General features: G+C 43.4%; 1 pseudogene; it reads right to left on the reverse strand.

Annotated features, from left to right (window-relative positions):
• Positions 1–1,150: 1,150 nt before the first annotated feature.
• On the reverse strand, positions 1,151–16,541 carry LOC127232478 (histone-binding protein RBBP4-like; annotated as a pseudogene).
• Between the last annotated feature and the right edge of the window lie 240 nt (positions 16,542–16,781).

A 16,781-nucleotide genomic window follows, 5' to 3' on the forward strand; every position in this document is an offset into this window, starting at 1 on the left:
CTGTATCCCCAAGGCAAGAAGGCAAGGGCTTCCCCCTCCCATCCTCAGTTTTTTTTTTTTTTTTTTTTCCCTGCCCTCTCTGGTTTAGCGTTTGCCACTATAGTTCTCCAGCTCCAAACTGAGGCTGCAAGCAGAGCGGGACAGCCAGGGAGTTGGCTGGGCTGCGGTTGGATTTATTTGCTCCTCTTACATTGATTTCATATTAGTTTCCAAAGCGATGAATGATCTCAAAGCTGGGTTTTGTTAGCTGAACACAAACAGGAGACAGGACTTACTTGCCCCCAGCTCCCTTTAATGAGGTCATTATCAAAGCGTGAACAAGTCTATGAATGTTTTATTGAAAGAGCATCGTTAACTTGTATCCATCCTTTTCTCCGAGTGGCATTGTGATATTGCTGTCTGTGGCACATCTTACCCGATATAGCCCGAGACTTCCCCATTCTCTGTAACCAGGCAACCCTTTCTGAATACCCAAAAATTGAAAAGAACTGCTTAGTCTTCAAGAAAGTCCTCAATAATAGTGGAAAAGAACAAAGATCCAGGAGACAACAAAATGCCACAGGGGTGACTTCTCATGAGCAATTATCTCTCATTAATCAGAAGAACAGCTGCAATATTAATTTTCTCTCTTTCTTCCTCTCTTTTCACAGTCCCCAACATTTGAATAATCATAAATTTTGATTTTATGAAGGAGTCACATTTTCAGGGGCTGCAGGAAAGCAGCTACCTAGATGAAGACAAGGAGAAAATGCTCTCCTTTTTTTTTTTTTTTGGTTTGGGTAAAGCTGTCAACAAAGCAAAAATTTAAAAAAAAAATACTAAAAGAAAGAAATGCCAAAGAAAATGCACCCCCAGCTACTTCTAGACTGTTGCTGAGAATCAGGGTCCCATTCTCCTGCACCCCTCCTCCCTGCCAACCACCTCCCCCCTTCCTCCCCTCTGCTCAGACCCTTTCCCTAGCTTTGCTCTGAGCAGGGTGGAAAGAAATGTTCTTGGAGTCTGGTGTGGGAGTTCAGCTGGGTTTTTTGCCCGTTTAACTTGCAAACGTGAAACCAAGCGTTGTGGATCTGACCAAAGAGACACTCTTTGGGCGTAACTTGTATTGTGGCCATCAAAAGCCCTCCAGCCTCAGATGAACTGAGAAGGCCATTCAGCAGAAATGGGGCGCTCGCTTTCCATTCAGGCTCTGGAGAGGCGATTGTTCGCGGGATGTGTAGCCAAAGTAGAAAACGTGGGTCCCCAGATAAGGCTGTAACCTGCAAACGAGCTAGGGAGTGAAAGAATCTCATTAAAGGCAAGGGTGCAATTAGCAACTGCTCTCTTCCTCTCCTCCCCACCTTGAAGGCAGTGGGTCGGTTGAAAGGGGCCTAGGGAGCTAGTCCCCACATTCCTGCACTGTCTGAGTGATGGGCCACTGAAAGGTCCTAGCAATGTTGCTTTTAATGTAAATCAGGACATGGCCAGATCCAGAGAGGTTACTGGTTGCAGACCCTAAGCTGAGGCGGTAGCAAAAGTGTTTTTGCTTCTGCCTGGTATTTATTCAGAGTAGATGGGCCTCTGAGAAACCCTAATTCCCCTTTGTGCTCACCACTTGCAGGAGTTCAATTGAGCCTTCTGAGAAGGGGAGGGGCTATCTACTGAGAAAAGAGTCTGGGGGTGTGGCTCAGAATTTCAGGAAAAGCTGCCTGCCTATGTGGCCTTCTAGCCCTAGGAACAGAGTTTTGATGGCAGCAACCCCACACTTTGGTTTCGCACTTCACCTTAACTACTACCTCCCATCTCCAAATCCCAACCAGACATCTTTCTACCCCCCTCAAAGCTCTTGTCTGTCATCGGAATAAAATTTATTGAGTGCCTACTCTGTGCCCAGCGTGTGCGAGGCACCACAGGGAGCCCGATGAAAAGGCCAAGACAGTATCCAATAGAATATTGTTTCATTCCAGTAACAATGGCCTGAGGTGGGGGACAATTATCCGGATAATTGAAGCAAATGCCCCACCTCCCTCCCTCGGGCTCCAGTTCCTCTGGCACTTCCCAGCCTTACCACTCTTTTCAGCAATGATGGGTTTGCATCGGGAGAGGGGAAGGTAGGGGAAGAGCTGAGTCAGTCATAGAATACCAATTCCCTACTTCCCTCAGCCGAAATTTGCTGCAAGCATTGGGCTGGCATAGCTGCTTTAATTATGGGGACCAAAGCATTTTTCTTTCTTTCCTCCCCTCCCCTTTCATTTTTTCTTTTCCTTCTGGGGGGCCAATCCAGAGCACTTTGCATGCCAGATAAGAAATTTACAACTGGGCCACTTCCCTAGCCCTTTCATGTTTATTTTTCATTTTACGAAAAAGTACATTTCATTTGTACTTTAAAAGCTATTCAGCGTTTCTCATTTTCAACCTTGGTCACCTACAAAAACCACCTAGAGAGCTTTCACAAAAACTCCTAAAGTTACCTGGTTTTGCTGGGCATGGTGGTGCCTGCCTTTAAGACAGGTGGGTCTCTGTGAGTTCCAGGTCAGCCTGGTCTACATAGTGAGACCCTGTCTCCATAAGCAAGCAAGCAAACAAACAAAACAAAATACCTCACCAAGTACTGAGGAAAACCTATTCCTGTCTCCTCCTATCCTGGAACCTGAAGAGTCATAGTTAACCCCATAGATCTCATGCAGTCCTTTGATGAATGGAAAGAGTATTTTGGCCTAGGGATATAGTTAGGTGCTGAAGTACTTGCCTGGTGGGCAAAGGGATGCTGTGTTTGATCCCCAGCATCTTTCCCCACCCCAAAAGTAAGTGAACACCAACAATACACCATACTCAGAGCCAGAGAATTCAGTAGCACAAAGCCCACCCCCCTGAGAGTTTGTAATACATTAACTGAATCAACAAATCATCTTAGACCTGGTAGGTTACAGAAGGTCATGGGAATATGAAAGAAATCCTATGGAGCTCTGGAAGTTGGAAGAAAAAAAAAATGCCCGAAATGACATTTAAACTGCCAGGACATCAAAAAACCCAGGGACAGGATATAAGAGCCCTGAAGAGATTTATTTATTTATTTATTTATTTATTTATTTATTTATTTTTCGAGACAGGGTTTCTCTATGTAGCCTTGGCTGTCCTGGGACTCGCTTTGTAGACCAGGCTGGCCTCAAACTCAGAAACCCCTCTGCCTCTGCCTCTGCCTCCCAAGAACTGGGATTAAGGTGCAAAGGTACTATCACCGCCCAGCCAGTGCACCCCCACATCCTGAATAGCTTCTCTTTTAGTTGAGAGAAGCCAGAGATAATGAAAGAAGAAATTCAGTTTCTGCACCTGAGCAATACCAAAATATGCCATCACTCTCCACTGTTTGTGAGGAATTAAGGCCTACCATCATGCCTAAAGTTTTGTTATCATCATCATCATCGTCGTCGTCGTTGTCGTAGTTGTCCTCAGCACCTGCAGCAGTATAACTCCTCAGACAGGAGGTATCAGAGGCTAGGCATGACTGTGAGAAACACTGCAGAACAGGGCTTCTCCCAAAGCCCTCATCTAAAGCTTTTGCACTCACCCTGGAGATGCCACTTGCTGTCCCCTAGTCTCCCACTTCATGGGTCTGAGGTGTGCCAGGGATACATCACCACACCCCACTCCCCACCCAGTTCAAAGTTCCACTCCTGCTGTTCCCACCTGGGACTGTACCCCAAACATCACAACTTGGCTGCCTGCTCACCCACCTCATGAAGCAGGAAACAGCCTCCATTGAGCTATAGTAGTCCTTACTTGGACCATCTTCAAGAGCTTTCTGTGTGTGGGAGGGGCAGGGAGTGGGGGAAACATAGCCTTGCCCACATGACTCATTTAGTCCCCAGCAGCCTTCCCAGAAAAAAAGTGCCATTATTATGGCTGTTTGTATAGCAGAACCTCCAGCCTATTGAAATTCAGAGACTTAACCTAGGTCAAAGAGCTAGAGATGGCAGTCAGGATTCAGATCTCATCTGCCTTATGTGGGGATCTAGATACCACTGCCAGCAATACCACCCAGTACCTACTGAGCCTCCCTGTTTAGGGTAATACTTATATAGCATTTATTTCTCACAATGATGTCGTGAGGAAGGTACATTCCCTATGTAGTTCAACCCTTGATTAGTGTGGTTCCAAGTCTCAGCCAAACTTGGCCCATGTGACAGAAAGGACAGACTGACACTAAGAGGAGGCTAGGGAACCTGTTTTTATACACCTGTGTCCAGAACACAAATGAAACCAAAATCTTATGGTTTTAAAAGTTCATCACCATCAGTCTGAATTTCTGTGGGTTGAATTTCTGGTTGGGTATCTTTCCCAGCTGACTTCAAGCTGCACCTAAGCACAAACTGGGTCTGCTTTGTTTCTTCCCGGTGTTTGTCGGACATCCAGTCCATAGTCTGCACATAGATGAGAATTCCTAAGTGCTGCATGCCTGGCTCCTCATTTCGCAGACAAGGAAATTGGAGCCTGTTAACCACCTGGAAACAGCAGAGATGGAGCATTCAACCAAGGTTGTTTCTTCTTCCTTCTTGGAGAGGGTCTCACACTGTAGCCCAGAATGGCTTCAATTTGCGGTCCTCCGGCCTCAGCTTCCCAAGTGCTACATCTTTCAAGCCAAGGCGCTCCTCTCTTTTCACTAAATCACAGTTTCCAGCGGCCAGTGTTCCCGGACCAAAATGGACAGAAAGTGAACAACAGGCTGTGCAGCAGGACCGGTACCAAGTCGGTGCTTTCTCCCCAATCCGGGAGCAGAAGCGCACACAGTGTCAGTGTCAGTGTCAGGGATCCAGCACCCCGCGCCCCTCCTCTTGCTAGTCACAGCTCGCAGGAGAAAACAAGCGAATCCACGTGGTCACAACGACCCAAAGTCTCAAAACAAGGCACTAGCAATCCCAAACCCACCTTAGAGCCAGCCCAGCACCGCGACCTCTCTGAGCCACCACAGTTGGGCATGCGCTCCCCACTCCCCTGTCTGTGCGCGTGGAGGCGGGGAAAACTACTTGAGCGTGTTGGAGAGGCAGTGTATGGGGGGGGGGTTATGTGGGAGGGAGGGACTTGAGAATCTGTGTGAAGGTGAGAGGAGTGTGCACTGTGTGCAAGCTAGTGTGTAAACAGGCAGTGTGAGCGGTGTGTGTGGGTTTCTGATGTCTGTGTGACTCCTTTGCAATATCAGTGATAAGCATGAATGTTGACCTCTGCTTGCAAGCAAAGGGGCAAGAGGTAGCTGATAAGACAAAGCAAGTCCAAGCAAGAACCAGAGACTACATAAAGGCCCTCCATGATAGGATAGGGCCTTTTCAACTTGTCTCCCTTCACTTTCCTTCCGGCCTGGCCATCTCCTCTTCCCCTAGAAGTCCATTGTCTCTCTTCCTCAGCTTCAGGTCTTGCCTCAGATATCATTCCCTCCTCCCCCTTTTCTTTTTTCTTTTTTAGGATCAAAGTCCTTATTCTACCCTCTAGGACCTCTGGTGTGAGTCATTGCACTGGGAAAAGTCTTTTTAATTTACTATATCCTTCTTTGTTTTTGGCTTTTGGTGTGTGTGTGTGGGGGGAGGGGTTAGGAACAGGGTCTCTTTGTACAGTCTTGGCTGTCCTGGACCTCACTCCGTAGACCAGACTCACAGAGATCCACCTGAGTGGTAGAGACCTCCTGAGTGTTGGGATTAACCCTCCTGAGTGAGGGATAGGCTACCACCCCCCCCAGCTTGATTTTGACTTTTAAATTAAAGTTTTAAGTGTATTTCTATAGTATATGTTTGTTTTTACATGAGTTCATGTGTTCCACATGTGTGTATGTGATCCTTCGGAGGCTAAAAGAACATGTATGATCCCCTGAAACTGTTGCAGGTACTTGTGAGTCACCATGTGGGTGCTAGGAATCAGAGTCAGGCATTCTGCAAGCATCTAGTAATCTTAACCCCAAGCTTGCTCTCTAGCTCCTCAAATTAATGTACAAAATAATGTATTTCATTTTATTTTTAGACACACACACACACACACACTGCAAATATGAGGAACATATGTGATATATTGTCTTTTCTTCTCTCGTTATCTGCTGTTGTTCCTTCCTCCATCTTGAATTCTTCCCACTTATAGTCCCCTTCTGCATTCTTATCTGTGATAGTTCCCTTCTTAGGATGATTATTTCACAGGAAGAATTGAAAGGTTAGAGGACTTGTCTTGATCCTGACCTGCGCTCTGAGTCTGAGCATCATTTTGGGTAGAAGACAATGACTTGCTTCTAGACCTCTTGGCTAGTGAAGAGAAATGCTAGGTTCCTGAGTCTGTTGCCCTGGGACCATGGTGGGTGTCTTCTAGCCACTGCCTGCCTGTGATAATATGCATCTGCTTATGCTACAGCTCCATGGTAGATGCCTAGAATGTACAACAGTATGGTGGCTGCATCTTCTTGTTTCTATAATTTACACTAGATTGAAAACAAGAGCTATTGTTTTGTTTTCTAGGGCTGTCTTGGAGTCTGCCCTGAGTGTTGTAACTTGGCTGGTTGCCATCCTGCCTCTCTGATTGCTCTGGGCAAACCAGTCATTGCCTGGCTTACTACATTACCATTCCTTCCTCACGTCTGAGTTCCATGTCAGTCCATTGGAGTTAGCTGATGAGCTCAGTGATTGCAAATGGATTGAGCAAGACAATGGCCCTGATTCTCCAGGCACACACAGCAGCATTGTTTTCTACAGATGCTTGGTGACCATTGGCATCCCTTCAGACAGCACTGGTGTCTCAATAGACATCAATCAACAGCTGTTGGCAGGGAAGAATTTTATCAGTGAACTACAAAAAGAGTTTTTAAAACTTAAGTCCTGGTGGAGAGAGAGCCTTTAAGAGCTTATACTGCTTTTGCAGAGGACCCAGGTTCACTTCCCATCTTCCACAATGGGGGTCACAACCACCTCTAACTCTAGCTGCAAGGGCTCTTAATACCTATGGCCTCTAAGACACACACACACACACACACACACACACACACACAAACAACAATTTTTAAGTAACTCAGAAGTCAAATGTAAATTTTAAATAATTCTGAACAGGTTTTTTTTTTTTTTCTTGTTTTTCGATTTTGTTTTTTTCTTTTTTTTTTTTTGAGACAAGGTTTCTCTGTTAGCCCTGGCTGTTCTGGAATTCACTGTGTAAACCTGGTTGGGCTCAAACTCACAGAGATCTGCCTGCCTCTGTCTCTTGAATGCTGGGGTTAAAGGTATGTGCTACCATGGCTCAGCCTGAATGAACAGTTTTAAAGATTTATTATTATCATGTGTACAGGTGTGTGTGTGGGGGGGGTGAGTGTGCACACACACTCGTGCATGCCACGGTACATGTGCTGAGGTCAGTTCACACTGTCCACCTTTACAGGGGTTCCGCGGGTCTTCATTTGTATTAATAGGCTTAGGGAGTAAGGACCTTTCCCTAATCCATCTGCATAGGCCTCTGAATACATTTTCAAGGTGCTATTTTTTTTTTTTTTTTGCTCAAGGATATCCATATGCAGCAAAATTAAAATGTTATTTTGTTGTCATTCAAATGACAACTTTCTTCCCCTGCCTTTTTGGTGGTACTTGCTTGGCATCAAACCCAGGGCTCCTTTCACTCTGGCTCTCTATGACTGACCGCCATCCTTATCCCACATTACTGTGGTTTTATGTGAACCAGAAGTATAGCATTTAGACACTCTAAGATAAGACACTTGTTTATCGATTATTGTTTCTCAAAACTTTATTCAGTGTTTGCTAATGGGTTATTGCCACCAAGAGTCTACTGCTTATCTCACTCATACACTGTTTTTCTGTTTTATGTCTTCTACTACTTCAGAGGCAACAATAATGAGTGAAAACTAGGCCTATTTCAGGAAAAGAGAAATGGCCAACAAAGTGCAGTGAATGGCTGCTGTCCTAGAGAGGGCTTCCCACCCAGGAGTTTCTCTTTTCTTTGTATTGTTTGTTCAAAATTAGGTAAGTTAATAATGGTCCACACAATGTGGCTGACACTGGTCACCATGCCCTTTATATTGGCTCGAGAATAACTTTGGCCCAGAAAGTACTCTAACTGTATTTAGTCATCAACAAAAGACAAAGTAGTGTGGAATAATGCCCATTTTCAAATGTAAGGCCTGACTCAGATTGTTTGAGAAAATGGAAATGTAACCAGTTGTAACTGTAATTAAGTTAAACTTCTCTCAGCATTTTTAACAGTTTCTACACATGATCTGCACTGGGGCTGCAAAGATGACTAACACTTTTCTTTAAGGGATCCAATTTAGGCTTACTGTGTGCAAGGCAAGTGCTTTGCCCCTGAACTACATCCCAAGTACCTCTTTTGCCTCATTTATTTTGAGATAGGGTCTTACTAAGTTGTACTTACTGGCCTTGAACTTCTTGTGTAGCCAAGTGTCTTAGGGTTTCTATTGCTGTGAAGAGAGATCATGACAACGGCAACTCTTATAAGGGAAACATCTAATTGGGGTGGCTCAATTACATTTTCAGAGGTTCAGTCCATTATCATTATGGCGGGGAGCATGGCAGTGTGCAGGCAGATATGGTGCTGGCTACATTTTGATCAGAAGGTAACAGGAAAAGTACTCTGATGCTGGGCCGTATCTTGAGCATAGGAAACCTTAAAGCCCACCCCCACAGTGACACATTTCCTCCAACAAGGCCATACCTACTCCAGCAAAGCCACACCTCATAACAATGCCACTCCCAATGAGCATATAGGAGACAATTACATTCAAACTACCACACTCAGGCAGATCTTGAACTTGAGCTCTTCCAGCCATAGCTGCCCAAGTATCTGGAATCACCATGCTCTGCCAGATGATTGCAACTTAACCTTAGTTATCAATGGGTGCTAACGGGGAATGCTATTGGAAGACATCAGTTTGTGGAACCAAGGAGGAGAGAGTGGTTTCTCTTCCTGTTGGCATCAGGGAACCATTCATAGGAAGTGCTCAAATTGAAAACAGAGAAACAGCATGAGAAGATCCTGGGCCCAAGGTCCAGAGTGAGCACAGACCCAGAGCATGACTGCATGTCATGCTGGAGCCTTTGCCTGCAGGAGAGGGAAGACAGAAGAGCTGTTTGGTGGCCAGCAGCAAAGCATTGGAGTGACCACAGGAAGGACTGCTATATTAAGTGGATCGCATTCGAAAGTGAGCTGGATGTAGTGCATGCATGTAATACTAGCACTTAGGAGATGGAGGCAGGAGGATCAGGAGTTCAAGGCAATCTTCAGTTACATGTCAGATTCCATTTAAATAGATCATCAGATCCATTAAAAAAAAGAAAAACCCAAGTACAAAGAGAGCAATGACTACACAAGTTCTCTTCTGACTTCTACTTGCGCTCTGTGTCACAGCACACCCCCCATAATAAATAAATAGCATTTAACAAGGTAAATCAGATCATTGAAAGTTGAGGCATATCTGTATTCCTTTGTCATTGTAAAGGATGGAAACAATACAGAAGCCAGACTTGAAGATAAGATGACCATTCACCAGTGGTGGGGATAAGCTCAAGAGTCAGTTGTATACACACCAGTGGGCATTGGCAGCGAACAAAAACACAGAGAGGGATATGAGCAGTGGAGTTTGGAGCTCAAAAAACAATGTTGGTGTTACATGCCCTAGTTAATGGATAGAAGGTGAGCAGGTTCTCATATTTCAGGTGAGATTGTGGGTAGAGGAAGAAGGCAAAATATTTGGTTTTTGTTTGATTGATTTTTCTTAATGCATGGTACATGGGCGAGCACAAATGTGCCTCAGTAGGGGCATGGAGGTCAAAGGACAACCCCAAATACTTAGTTCTCTTCTTCCATTTGGGATTCCAGGGATTGAACTCAGGTTGTCAGGCTTGGTGATAAGTGCCTTTGCCTTCTAAGCCACCTTGCTGGCCCCAAAATATTTGGTTTTAAGTGTTTGGAATTTGAAGAACAGCCAAGGATGGGACTGGTTAAGGATGTATATTGCTTTTGCAAAAGACACAAGTTCTGCCTCTAGTACCTATATCAAGAGGCTCAAACCCTTCATAACTCCAGCTTCTGGGGGATCCAAGGTCTTTGCCCTCTGTGGACACCAATACTCATATGGACAAATGCATACAGAAACATACATGAAAAATAATTTTTTAAAAAAGAAGACCTAAGGATAATTTTAATTTATGTTGGCAGTTTCTAATAGAGAAATTGGGATTGGCAATAAATATGGCAGCAGCCTACAGGGTTTAAGTTATATGTAATGTTTGAAATGGGAAGGTAAATTTACCCAGGGCTGGATTGATAATTAAGAAAGTTTGGGGTAATGCTTCAAAGGTTAGACTATGAGAGTGGAAGGAGAGAATGGACTTCTGAAAGTTGTCCTCTGACCTCCACATGCCCCGCCCCAAACAAATGCAAATGTAATACAAAACAAAACACTACTTGTAGCTAACTGCATCATAGAGAGGAGAGGCTGTTCAGGGGTGGAATATTTGACTACAGATCAAATAAAGAGGCTTAGTTTGAGCTGGGTATGGTGGCGTGTGCCTTTAGGGGAATCTCTGTGAGTTTGAGGCCAGCCTGGTCTGCATAGTGAGTTTTAGGCCAGCCTATACTACATAGGAGACCTTATCTCAAAAAACAACAGAAGAGGCTTACTTTGACATATATCTTTGGAGGTCCTTAGTAAAGGACACTGACAGCAACACACTGACTTATAACATGCTGAAAAGCAAGAAGCCTAACAGCTATGTAGGAAGTGTGTAGGTGATCTCCAGGATTCCAGGATGATTACGTTACTTATGTTCATTATCTTCCAAGTGTGGCAACGCCAATGACCTTCCACCTCTTAGGGCAGTAGTTCTCAACCTCCCTAATGCTGTGATCCTTCAGTTCAGTTCCTTGTGTTGTGGTGACCCCTAACCATAGAATTGTTTTGTTGCTGCTTCATACTGTAATTTTGCTGCTGTTATGAACCATAATGTAGATATCTGATATGTGAACCCTGTGTGTTATGAACCATAATGTAGATATCTGATATGTGAACCCTGTGGGGGTCATGACCCACAAGTTGAGAACCACTGTTTTAAAGGGTCCACTATACCACACAAGGGGTCAAGATTCTGATGTGTGCCTCTTTGGGAGACACACTTATACCACAATATATGGATTTGGCGTGTGTGTGCATAGAAAGGTCACCAATTAACACATCTGTCACCTCACATACATTAATTTTGACAGTTGATTACTGTCAACCAATATCCCAGAAAAGACAAAGATTGTTCAAATCAGCAGGGTCTTTTTTTTTTTTAAACCTGTTTTTAAAGACATATTTTTATACCTAGTGTTGAGCAAGAGAAATCTCCTTAAATATTAATCCTCAAAAATGCCATGTAGTATAAAGTATTAAGATCATTTTCAGCAGGCAATTAACACACTTTTGGCATTATTAGTAAAAGAAAAGAAGAGGAAGAAAAGAAGTCTCACGATACTAGTCAGAGGGAAGACATAGATCAGAGGAAAGAAAATATAGGAAAAGATGGGAGAAAAATCTGGAAGGGACAAATAAAAGCCAGTTTCCTGGAAAGGGAAGTTTTAACCCCTTCCCAGAAAAGAAAATACACAGTAAAGTTTCCCTGTAAAATGTAATTATAATTTAATGTCATGAGGATGTTGTCACCTAGCCAGCTCAGTCAGTAGAGCATGAGACTTGCAATGTCACATAGAAAAAATATAAAAACAGTAATTAATAAGTCACAAGAGGTCACTTACTGTTGGGTGGATAAGTGAGTGTGCAGACACATGCCTGTAATCCTAGCAAGGTGGCGGCAGAAGCAGGAGTTCAAGGACATGCTTAGTGACTCAGTAATCTAAAGCCAGTGGGGGCCACATGAGTCTCTTTATTTAAAAAACAAACAAACAAAAAAGACAACAAAAAAAGATTTGATAGGGGAGTAAAATGTAAATCTCAATATAGATAAATATTTCAAACTATATTAAAAAGATTCTTCCTATATTATTTTCATTATAATTCTAAAGCAAGTGAGGGATTTGAAATGATTATAGAATTATCCCTCATGGCACAAACTAACCTGAGTGAATGAAATCCAGCTCAGTTGTCCTGCTCAGCCCAGCCATCAAAACATAGTTCTGATCACCTTGCAGTGAGAATAGAAATTAATGTCTGCTCTTTGGCACTGGTGCTTATCAACAAGACAATTCACCTGTAATTGTTATGGGACCCAGGGTGACATAGGTCTTTCAACTCATTTCAGTAATTTGTGAATTTAAAGAAAAGGTCTGCAAATGAATCAATGTGGGAAAACACAGATTGGCATCACACTGAGTTAATCCCAGATTACCATCCAAAAATGTTTTGATTTAGAATTTGTTTACCAAATAGTGTCATTCCTAAAGCATCTTCAATCAGACAGAATATGATAGAGACACATACTGATGTCACAGGTGTAGATGGGTCCCAGTGGTACCTGACTTAGCTACCTATAGTCATACTCTCCTCCCAAAAGATCAGCTGCTCCGAGGTACTAAGCAACTCATGTGACAATTAGGGGTGCATTGAGAGACTGCATCTCTGAGAGTTCTTTGGGAGCTCTTTCGCAGGCTAATCCCCATGGCAACCCACTGCTAACAACATCCTAGACATTTCTCAGGTGACCAGGACATTGTTATCTAAGTGAAGCTAGACTATGTGAGCTTGTTGAAAGTGATAAAACCATATTCACCATTCTTTCCTGTTCAGCCACTGAATGTTTTTTTTTTTTTTGTTTTGTTTTGTTTTTTTTTTTTCTTTTGTTGTTTTGTTTTGCTTTTCAAGACAGGGTTTCTCTGTATTGTTTTAGAGCCTGCCCTGGAACTTGCTCTGTAGACCAGGCTTGTCTCTAACTCACAGAGATCCACCTGCCTCTGCCTCTGCCTCTAGAGTGCTAGGACTAAAGGCATGTGCCACTACCACCCAGATATTTTATTGTTTTCATGGCAAGGTCTCTATGTAGCTCAGGTTCTGGCCTCCTGAGTCCTGGGATTAAAGGCTTTCCCCACCACAACTGGCTTTCAAGTTTGTTTGTTTGTTTGTGTTTTGCTTTTGTTTTTTTTGTTTTTGTTTTTTTTTTTTTTTGAGACAGGGTTTCTCTGTGTAACAACAGCCCTGGCTGTCCTGGAACTCACAGAGATCCTATTGTCTATGTTTCCTGAGTGCTGGGATTAAAAATCATGCACCAAAGTGCACGCCTTTGATTCTAGCACTCAGGAAGCAGAGGCAGGTGGATCTTTGTGAGTTCAAGGCCAGCCTAGTCTACAGAGTTGGTTCCAGGATGTGTTCCAAAGCTACACAGGGAACCCTATCTTGAAAACAAAACAAACAAAAATGTGCCACTACCATCCAGCAACAGGCTTTCAAGTTTTTAAGAAACAATTTTTGAAACAAAACTTCATGTAGTCCAGGCTTGGCCTTGGCAGAGAGGCAAGAATGAGCTTGAGTGTCTGCTCATCTCCTTTTCATATACTAAGTGCTGGGTTTATAGACATTTACCCCACACTTGGCGCATTGTCTTAAATAACAGCCTGAGATTGTGACATATTTAAGGAGGCATGTTTTCAGTATACTGAGGAAAAACAGCTAATTTCCTCTTCTCATTAAATACACATACCTTCCCTTTATTGTTTTCTCTCTCTTTCATGGAACAAATCTTAAAAATTTATTATTATTATTAATTATTATTTTAGACTAGCTAAGTGCAGTAGTGAAAAGGGGGGAAAGTGTAGAGCAGGAGTTCAATCTGTCACTGACTGTGAATATTTATTTTGTGTGCATTGGTCTTTTGCTTGCATGTGTGTCCGTGAGAGTGTGCCAGGTCCCCTGAACCTGAAGGTACAGACAGTTGTGAGCCGTCATGTGGGTGCTGGGAATTGAACCCAGGTCCTCTAGAAGAACAGCCAGTCCTCTTGACCACTGAGTGACTTCTCCAGGCCCCCTTTCGTATAAATGTTCCATAGAAACACTAGCACTTTTGGATTTTAGTTGTACTTCAGCCCCACTCCATTCTTGAATGTGTGTGTGTGTGTGCTGCGTGCGTGCGCACATGCGATTATGAAAAAAAAAAAAAAAAAGCTTTGGGAGTTGGTTCCCCATCAGGTGGGGGCCCATAGTTATTATCAGGCTTGGCAACAAAGTGCCTTTACCAGCTGAGCTCTCTCACTCACCTCCCACTTCTTTAAGTCTCATTTAAGAGCTGGGCTTGCTCTCACAGGCCTGCCATCCCATCACTTGGGAGGATGTTGTAAGAGACCATCTTGGAGGCTGCCCATCATAGTACTTGAAGCAAAGTGTGTCTGCTTGGGAATGCAAACATAATGGAGACTAGTGACCACACAGGCTGAAGGAGTCAGATGTGGCCTCTGCAAAGAGTCAGACTCAGTCTGTTGGCTTGGAGGAAGTACAGTTGAACTACATGGGCATAGTTGGCTCAAAGAGTAAAGATCTGGGATGGGGATATCTTTACATTGTTGGAAGTAGACTAGTTTTGTATCTCAGAGATTTCAATAGGAAGTAACAGATGAACAAGTATTGGATGACCTTGAATTGAACCCCATCTCCACCTCTGGAGCACTGGTATTACCTGCTGTGTTAATGCAGTGCTGGGGGTCAGAGCATAGCTTCATGTAATACAGGCCAATGGAGTCTATCACTGCAGGTACCATCCCAGTACCCTGTTCACTTTCTTTCTTTTTTGAAATGGGGACTATTGCTCTGTAGCTCAGAATAGCCTCAAACTTAGGATCCTCCTGCCTCCACCTCTGGGGTAGCTATGTCCAGCTCTGATACGTGGTTTGGAAGGACAGTGTGGAACAGATGGCTTCTGGCTCCATTCTGCTTTATTAGCTTAGGGTTCTAGGAATCATTTGAGAAATCATTCTGTGAGCTTAAAAGATGATAGAGAAGAAAAATGAGTACAATTTGCATGTTTTTGTTAATAGTGTTGGATTTAAATCAGATAAGTTTTAATCAGATGCCATTGAAGGAATCCGGAAGGAATCTATGGGCTTTATTGGATTTATTATGAAAATATTTTGGAGACAGGATTTGAATTAAATATGTACACATAGTGTGAGATGACCCAGAAAATGAGAGCAAGTGGTTTTATACATGTAGCCACTTACTTTTTGTTTTATTAATTTAAATGTCCTCGGGTGTTGGGAAGATAGAGGTGTAAGCAACCCAAATATTTGTCTGGTGTTTCACTTGTTTGTCATTTTGCAACAGTCTTGCTATGCATCCCTGACTGGCCTGGAACTTGCTATAATCCTCCTAACTCCATCTTCCAAATGCTGGAATTACACATATGTAACACCATGCCATCTGCCTTACTTGCACAAATCAACCAAGGTTCACTAGGATTCTAGGAGAATTAAGAGATCTTGGCAGTGTGACCACTAAGGACAATCAGCAACTCTGGTGGGCCATCTTCTGCTTCTTCTGGTTTGTTGTTCTCCAATTTTACTTAAATTGCAGATACCCATCAATTATCAGTCCCACCAGAAGCCTCATTGTCACGTGACCTCTGACTTGGGCTATTTCATTCTTCTGTGATTCAAAGGAATGCAACTTGAGGCTCAGATTACTCAGATCCCACAAGGCAGCAGTCTTGCCAGCCAATCCCATGGCAAGAATGAGCTCACTCTAAGGATTGGAAAACAGGCACTTCAGTAGTGTAAGCAGCTTCTAAGTGGCTTGGTTTGGAAGTATTATTTGAATGGCTATCATGAATCTTAAATTTCCTGTCATCCATAACTGCCCAAAACAGATACCAAAAATCTACAGTTGTATGTTCTATCAAGATGGTCTTTACATCCTTCACCATTCCTTTCCTTGGAGATGTACTGCTGTCTCATAGGCAGATGCTAATGATATCTGAGGAACTAAGTTACTGCAGAGATTTGCCTTCCTTCTAAGGTTGCACTCTCCAGAAGTGTATGGTCTAGAAAGATGCGTTGTGTAGTCAAAATCAAGAACATCACTGCAAGCTGGGTGGTGGTGGCACACGCCTTTAATCCCAGCACTCGGAGGCAGCAGGTGGATCTCTGTGAGTTCGAGACCAACCTAGTCTACAGAGCTAGTTCCAGGACAGGTTCCAAAGCAATACAGAGAAACCCTGTCTCAGAAAAAAAATAAAAATCACTGGTTGTAGATTCTGTTGCAATGATGAAAGGGTTCTAGGGAATATAATGAGCCTTATTTACTTCTTTATGGTTGGTCTTGATTTCAAGTCACACTTTTAGGTTTTCCTTCCTTACTATTGTAATGTGATGTATCAAACTGAGCATCATCATTAAGGAGCTGGACACTGGCAATCCCAAGGAGGACTTGTTCTTCCAATGTGTGTGTCCCCAAGTCAAGTCAATGAATGCTGAAACCATTCCCTTTACATCTGTTACAGCTGGAAGCCACTGGGCAGTTAACCAGGACTACTCTAGGTCACTGGTCACCATAATAAAAAAACAGTGTTCTTTTTCCATGTTTTGTACTCCTCGTTGATCATCAAAGGCTGCTTCCTAGTCATCTGTGGTATCAGGTGAGCCCCAGAATGGCTGTGGAAGAAATCTTGGCAGTGTGTGTTGTGGGAGGGGTGAAGAAGCTGCCCACCTGGAACAAATGGCTAAAATAACAGAAAGTTCCAGTCTGGAAAGAAGGAAGTCAGAGACCAAGGCTCCAGCTTGTGGAGAGTACTCTCCTGGATTTCAGGTAGCCATCTGCTTGCTGTCTTCTCACATGACAGAGA

This window comes from Phodopus roborovskii, unplaced genomic scaffold (genome assembly GCF_943737965.1).
Source record: "Phodopus roborovskii unplaced genomic scaffold, PHOROB, whole genome shotgun sequence".
Classification (NCBI taxonomy): Eukaryota; Metazoa; Chordata; class Mammalia; order Rodentia; family Cricetidae; genus Phodopus; species Phodopus roborovskii.